Raw genomic sequence first — 7,985 nt, forward strand, 5'->3', positions numbered from 1 at the left:
CCACCAGGGAAGCCCGAGAACTGACTTGTTTTACAATATTGAGCCATCCAATCTATGAATGTGGTATTTCGCTCTGTTAATTAGTACTTTTTAAATTTCTTGGCAACATTTTGCAGTTTTCAGTGAAGAGATTTTATGCACCTTCTGGTAGACTTTTCCTAGGTATTTTATTTTTAAAAATATTATGAGAAATGAGTCAGTTTTCTTTCATAAAGTACCCTGGCTACCACCCCCCAAATCCCTGCTTTCATGACTATGATTTACATTTGCTTAAAAAATAATTTTTTTAACTCAAACTGAGCAATAGCTTCCTTGTTTTGGGCTTTTTCACCCACACTGAAACATGAACGCCTTGGGGACATTGGCACGCATTGATAGGGAGGATAAGATTTCACAATCATTCCCAACTGTGGACAATTAGAGTCTCCTCAGGAATCAAAATGCTCCCAAGGAAGAAAAATACACAGAACCATGGAATAGAACCCATCTGAGGAAGTTAGAGGCAGAGCGGAAAGGTTCTGACCACGCCAATGGACATGCAGTGGTCAGGTCATCCTTGGCCTCTCAGCTTCACAAATCCTTCTTAGAAATTATTTTATGGAAACACGTTTGATTTGCCTGCTTTCCAAATTTGGGAGCACTTTAAGATATGAGGTGCAAATGGGTTACCACTGGTGTGGAACTGGAAACTCTTGCCAGAGTTAGGACTTCAATACCACTTTGCTCATTGTCAAGTGCAGAATCTGTCAATTTCGATCATGGGCCAGAGCTGACAGTTACTATCCCTTGGTGAACCGAGCAAAGACGTTCCCCTGCAGTGAGACCAAACTAAGCAAAGAGCAGGTGCAGCCAAACTTCCAACAGACGGAAACCTATTTCCAGGTCTCTAATTGAGAGAGCAAAGCTATCCGCTCAAGGCTTTTATTTTTTTTTATAATTACTTTGCTTATCTTCCAGGCATTGTTTTCCTTCCCCGCCTGGGCAGCAATTTAACCTAAAAGAAACGACTGCCAAGCTCCCTGGCAAAAGACCAAATGCCACCTAAAGTCAATACTAGGACAGATTTGTTCGCCTTAATGTCATTTAAAAGTGAAGGACAGTGTTGTGTATTTAAATGGTGTACGGAACCCAATGAAAGGAAATGGTCTTTTCCGTTTAGTGTCTCAGATTTTATTTTATTTTTTTAATTAATAAACCGATGTTCTCTTTTTACTGGCACCTGCAAAATGATAAATAGCCTTGGGCTTCCCTGGTGGCGCAGTGGTTGAGAGTCCGCCTGCCGATGCGGGGGACACGGGTTCGTGCCCCGGTCCGGGAAGATCCCACATGTCGCGGAGCGACTGGGCCCGTGAGCCATGGCCGCTGAGCCTGCGCGTCTGGAGCCTGTGCTCCGCAACGGGAGAGGCCACAGCAGTGAGAGGCCCACGTACCGCAAAAACAAATAAACAAAAAGATAAATGGCCTTATGAAAAGACTTTTTTCAAACACAGCAATTTTTTAAGCAAAAATTTAAAGAATTTTAGATTCATCGTAAAAGCAAGCAGTCCTATAAACACAAATATAAAAATTTGAAGCTGGCGCCCTCATTGAAAACAACCTGCACTGTGTCCACAGAGTCAACATATAATATGAGGTAGAAGCCGCCCGGACTTTTGACAGATAGTTTAAGGACGTTTACTCACGGGGTTTACGTTAGGATAAGGACGGCCCATCACTTTCCACCTTAGCAGATCAGGTCCCAACTTCTAAGCTGGACTGTGGTCCAATAGGAAACAGGGGTTATGGATAAAATTTCCTATGCAAGTAATGGCGCATAGGTAGTGGTTAGCTTTCCAGGGCAGCTGGCAGTCCGCTGAAGCCAGAAGGTACCCAGGACCCCCTTCCCGACTAGCCAGAGGGACACAGATGCCCTCGGGGACCAGCCCATGGAATTTGGCTTCCCCGTCCAGTGAGAAAGTTTTCCTGACTGTGCAGTAACGAGGTTGGGCCTGGACTCTGGGGTGTGGAGCCCAAGGGGATTAGGGGCGACAGGATGCAGCCTGGGGCTGAGACTGGCGTGTGCTGGCTGAGGGAGAAGCCCCTGAGGATGGGCTCCCTCCTTGGCACCCCCATCCTGGCCTCACAGGGGAAGAGGTAAGAGGTAGGCAGGAGCCAGGCGGGAGAGGGGGCTGGCATGGGCTTTGCAGAGAGCCTCCAGGGGGCAAGGGGAGGGACTTCCGGCTCCTGAATCGGAGGGAAGCGTATTCTTGGGGTAATCCCTGGTCCCGGCAACTTTGTCTGTGGGATGTTCATGGTTCCAGGAAAGTCTGTCCTAGTGGTCTGGGGAGGAAGTGGGCTGGACTCATGCTAAAACATGAGTCCTGGGCCAGCTCTGCCTCTGGCTGGCTATGAGAAGGACAAGACTTTTCAAGGACTTTGTATTTTGAAATAATTATAAGCTCACAGAAAGTTGCAAAAATAGAACAGGGAGGTCCCTTAAGCCATTCAGCCAGTTTGGTTACATTTTAGGTAACTATAGTGCAACGTCACAACCAGCAAACTGACACTGGTACAATGGATGTGCTCAGCTCTATGCCGTTTTAGATCTGTGGAACCACGACTGCAATCGAGATACAGAATGGTTCCCTCATAAGAGTTCTCTCACCACCACCCTCAGCCCCTGGTAACCACTAAGCTGTGTTCCCCTCCATAACTTTGTCACTTTGAATGTGTTCTGTATATATGGAATCACACGGTATGTACCTTTGAGTTTGGCTTTTTTCACCCAGTGTACTTCCCTTGAGATCCATCCAAATCATTGTGCCTATCGGTAGTTTGTTACTTTTCACCGTGAAGCAGTATTCCAGGATGCGGATGGACCACAGTTTGTTTAGCTGTTCACCTACTGTAAGATAGAGACTGTAGTTGTTCCCAGTTTGGGGTTCTTAGAAATGAAGGCACTATGAATAACTGTGTACAGCCTTGTGTGTGCACGTCCATTTTCATTGCATTCCTGGGTAAATGCCCAGCAATGTGATTGCTGAGCTGTATGGTGAGTGTATGTTTAGTTTTTAAAGAAACTGCCGAAGTGTTTTCCATAGTGATCGTATCATTTTAGGTTCCCACCAGCCATGTGGGAACCAGTGATCCAGTTTCTCCGTCTTCGCCAGCATTTGGTGTCATCACTATGTTTAGTTTTTGCTGTTGTGATGGGGGTACTAGTAGTGACAACTCACCAGTGTCCTAATTTGCTTTCCCCAACGGCTAGTGATGTTGACTTACCTTTCCAGGGCTACTTGTCATCTGTGTATCCTCTTTGACTTTGGATTGCAGTCCTTTGTCTGCCAATTCTGGGAGCCAATGCCCTTTAAAACACAGACTTACTTTTCAGAGCAGTTTTAGGTTCACAGCAAAATTGAACAGAATGTAGAGATTTCTCATGTGCCCCCTTCTCCAAACACACACAGCCACCCTGGCTAGCAACATCCCGCACCAGAGAGGTGTGGTCGTTGTAACTGACAAACCTACATCGATACACCATCACCACCCCCACGAACCTACATCGATACACCATCACCGCCCCCACGAACCTACATCCATACACCATCACCGCCCCCACGAACCTACATCAATACACCATCACCACCACCAAGTCCATAGTTTCATTTCACTCTTGGTGTTGTGTATCCTACAGGTTTGTGCAAGAGTGGAGTGACATATATCCACCATTATAGGATTACGCAGAGTAGTTTCACTGCCCTGAAAATCCTCTGTGCTCTACCTGTTCATCCTTCCCTACCCCGAACCCCTGGCCACCACTGATCTTTTTACTGTCTCCCTGGTTTTGCCTTTTCCAGAATGTTATATAGTTGGAATCATAGCCTCTTCATACTGCCTTCTTTCACTGAGCATTACGCATTTAGTGTTCTTCCACTTCATGGCTCGATAGCTCATTTCTTTTCAGTGCTGAATAAAATTCCACTGTATGGATGGGCCACAGTTTATTTATTCAGTCACTTACTGAAGGACATCTTGGTTGATTCCAAGTTTTAGCAATTATGAATAAAGCTGCTGTAAACATGTGTGTGCATGTTTTTGGGTGGACATGTTTTCAGCTCCTTTGGGTAAATATTAAGGGCAGGGCCGCTGGGGTGTAGAGTAAAGGCTGTTTAGTTTCGTAAGACACTGCCAAACTGGAGACGGAAAGCTAGGAACTGTTGGCACAGAGGTGGCGTGATATGTTGAAAAATGACTCTTCATTAGTCATCTATGTCCTAATCCGTGGAACATATGAATGTTACCTTTTATGGCAAAGATATGATTCAGTTAAGGACCTTGAGCTAGGGTGATTCTCCTGGATTATCCCTGTGGGCCTAAAATGCCATCACAAATGTCCTTATAAAAGAGAGGCAGAGAAGGTTTTTATATACACAGAAGAGAAGGCAATGTGAGGAGAGAGCAGAGAGAGACTTGATGATGCTGGCCTTGAAGATTGGAGTGATGTGGCCACAAGCCAAGGAATGCTGGAAACTACCAGACACTCCTTGACACTCCTTGGAAGTGCTGGAAAGGAACAGATCCTTCTGTAGAGCCTCTGGAGAGAGTACAGCCCTGCTCAGTAAGACTGATATTGGCCGTCAGAACTGTGAGAGGATGATCTTTCTTTATTTTTTAAATGTTTTATTTATTTATTTTGGCTGTGCTGGGTCTTTGTTGCTGCACGTGGGCTTTCCCCAGTTGTGGCGAGCGGGGGCTACTCTTCGTTGCAGTGCTCGGGCTTCTCATCGCAGTGGCTTTAGTGGGCTTTAGTAGTTGTGGGCTTTAGTGGGCTCAGTAGTTGTGGGCACGTGGGCTCAGTAGTTGTGGCACGTGGGCTTTAGTAGTTGTGGCACGTGGGCTCAGTAGTTGTGGCTCACGGGCTTAGTTGCTCTGCGGCATGTGTGATCTTCCCGGACCAGGGCTCGAACCCATGTCCCCTGCATTGGCAGGTGGATTCTTAACCACCGTGCCACCAGGGAAGTCCCGAGAGGATGAACTTTAGTGTTAAGTCACCCAGTCTGTGGTAATTCGTTAAATGTCACAGGCAACTAACACAGTGTTATACAAAAGGATGATATCAATTGAGGTCAAAAGAGCCCATGTCGGGCTTCCCTGGTGGCGCAGTGGTTGAGAGTCCGCCTGCCGATGCAGGGGACGCGGGTTCGTGCCCCGGTCTGGGAGGATCCCACATGCCGCGGAGCGGCTGGGCCCGTGAGCCATGGCCGCTAAGCCTGCGCGTCCGGAGCCTGTGCCCCGCAATGGGAGAGGCCACAACAGCGAGAGGCCCGCGTACCGCAAATTAAGTCCCACAGAGGGGAGATAGCGTCAAAGAAAAAAGGAATGGTCCAGGAGAGCGGAGGCAAGCGAGTTTAACATCTGCACAGCTGCAACGCCTGCTCTCATTTATACTCCCGATGTTGCCCACTTGGCCGTGAAATTCAAAGAGAAAATAAAGGAACGCTGACTTCTTCCCACCTTTGGGGAATATTATAACTCCTGGCATGGTAGAGCTTAGCGCCATGAAGTAATTTTCATGTTTGCAAACAAGTGATGCTTTGCATCTTTTCTCTTTTGGTGTGAGCGTTTTAAAAAAAATAGGGAAACCAGGTCATTTCCATATCTTAACCACCCAGCAGTGTAGGCAGTTCTCAAATTATCAGTAGGTGTGTCTCAAAAATCTGTTTAATGTCACCGGTTCTGACCTCTTCTTTCCTGTATGAGCACATTCACATGAGGTAAACTTAGTTATAAAGAAACTGATGGATAGGGTAATATCGAGTGAAAGGTTTTTTAGTCTTCAAAAATGGAGCAGAGATGCATGTTTTCTATAAGCAGTGATTATAAAGGAGGCAATTAGTTTTAAAGGCTCTACTTTTCTTGGCCTTTCACAGGAGGCTTTGCCTTACAAGCCCTTTACCTTTTATATTCTATGGAAGGAGGAAGCAGGAAGGTGCTCTGGTAAACTCAGCAGTCCTGAGAAGAAGCCTCTGCACTGGGGCTTCAATAGAATGAGAGCCACAGAGTCAAAGACAAACCCCTATAAAAGCTTTGACTTGCGAATGAGAGACGGCCAATGGAAGCAACAGATCTCTAAGGAAGCAAATGTTCTGCCGTAAATTACAGCAGAATCACATCGCTCTCTCCCAACCCTGCCATTGCTGGAACAACCTGACGCCTGGACCCAACCCGAGGCCAGTCTGGAAACCCTGCTCTTTTCTGCTCCTTCAGAACTTCTGTTGGACAATTCATCGCATACCCCCTTCTAGAAGATACTGGAGGCAATGCTCTTCCCTTCTCTCCCTCCAGATGTTTCTAGAGACCAGGACTGGCCACGCATTCTCTGCAGGCCCTCCGGTCCTGTCCCGGGCCCACCTCTTCCTGTCCAGGCCACTGGCTCTCAGAAGCCTGGCCATTACTTCCCATCCTCGTCAGTTATCCTTGCCTAGGTATTCTGTCTGGTTATTGTGGCATAGGAGTAGAATCGCAGTGTCGGTAGTTAAATAAGGCTTCAACAAGAAATGAGTCAACAAAAGGCACAGACAGTAAAATGTGCAACGAACTTAAATTCTGACCATTACTGGTTGTGTAGTTCCCCCCTTTTTTAATTGATAAAATTGGTCGCTTTTGAAAGGAAGATTATGCAGTTGTTTTTGTAGCTCTCAGGAGACCAAGGTCACATAATCTTAAAACAGGAGACATGATCTTAAAATTAACAAATAAAAAGAGAAGCACTGATTCTGGACTTCTGTTTCTGGGAAGCTGGGCTCGATATACTTTTCCTATTCTCGCCAACTAAGTACAATGAAAACCCTGGACACTTTACATAAAACAAACTTAAGAAGACTCTGCGAGGCGAAGGGCAGAGCAGTGAGGGAGCTCAAAGCTGAGAACCCAGCTCAGTTCTCTGGCTTTCTTTTTGCCTCGGATATCCCAGTCTGAGAGCAGAAGAAGTCTGCAATTCAGAAATGCCAACAGATGCAGTCAGCGAAGGCCCAAACACAGCCCTGCTCTCTCTAGACAAAGGACCAGGGAAGGGGCAGCCTTGCAAGACCAAAACCTTCAGGCAATAACTTTTTCACTCAGCCAGACACTACAGAAGACACTGGCCATCACCCCCACCCAGCAGCGAAGACTATGCAGGGGGAGCCTAGATCCCCACCCTTGTCAGGTTACAAGGGGGACCCCCTGCCCCCAGCCAAGGTGGTGTTAGAGGAGGCCAAATAGGGAGCTGGAACCTACATCCCCTAAGGGCATTAATGAGATCCCCCCAACCCCTTTTAGCAGTTGGGATTCTGTGGGGAGCCTATGCTTCCGCTCCCATCCCACCAAGCAATCACAAGACCCCTTCCCTTCCCCACTGGGGTGGTGTCAGAGGAGGCCTAGTGCAGGGTCAGGACTTGTATCTTCCCCATGGTGTCTGAGGAGGTCTCATGGAACCCAGAAGCCTGTTCACCATTAATGAGGCAGCACCCAGCCCCCTCCCCCTGCTGGAAAGGTGTCAGAGAAAGCCAGCTAAATCAGAAGGTTTAACTGAGATTCAGAGTCTCACAACCTCATAATACCTACAATGTCTCCATTTCAAGTACAGATCGTTCATGATACCAACCAGGAAAATCCCAACTTGCATGAAAAAAGATAAGCAAGACACCAGTCATGAGATGCCAGGGGTGTTAGAATTATCTGACAAAAGTTTGGAAGCAGCCACGATAAAAATTCTTCAGGGAACAATTACGAATGTCCTTGAAATAAATGAAAAGATCAAAAGTCTCAGTGAACAAATAGAAGATATAAAGAAAAACCAAATGAAATTTTAGAACAGAGAAAAACAACAGCCAAAATAAACTCAGTGTATGGGTTCAACATAGGAGTGTAGGGGTGGAGAGAGGAAAGACTCAGCGTACTGGACGATAGAAAAATAGAAGTTACCCCATCTGAACAACAAAGAGAAAACAGCTTGGGGAGGTGGG

The sequence above is a fragment of the Neophocaena asiaeorientalis genome, unplaced genomic scaffold, assembly GCF_003031525.2.
Source record: "Neophocaena asiaeorientalis asiaeorientalis breed wild unplaced genomic scaffold, Neophocaena_asiaeorientalis_V1.1 scaffold10, whole genome shotgun sequence".
Taxonomy (NCBI): Eukaryota; Metazoa; Chordata; class Mammalia; order Artiodactyla; family Phocoenidae; genus Neophocaena; species Neophocaena asiaeorientalis.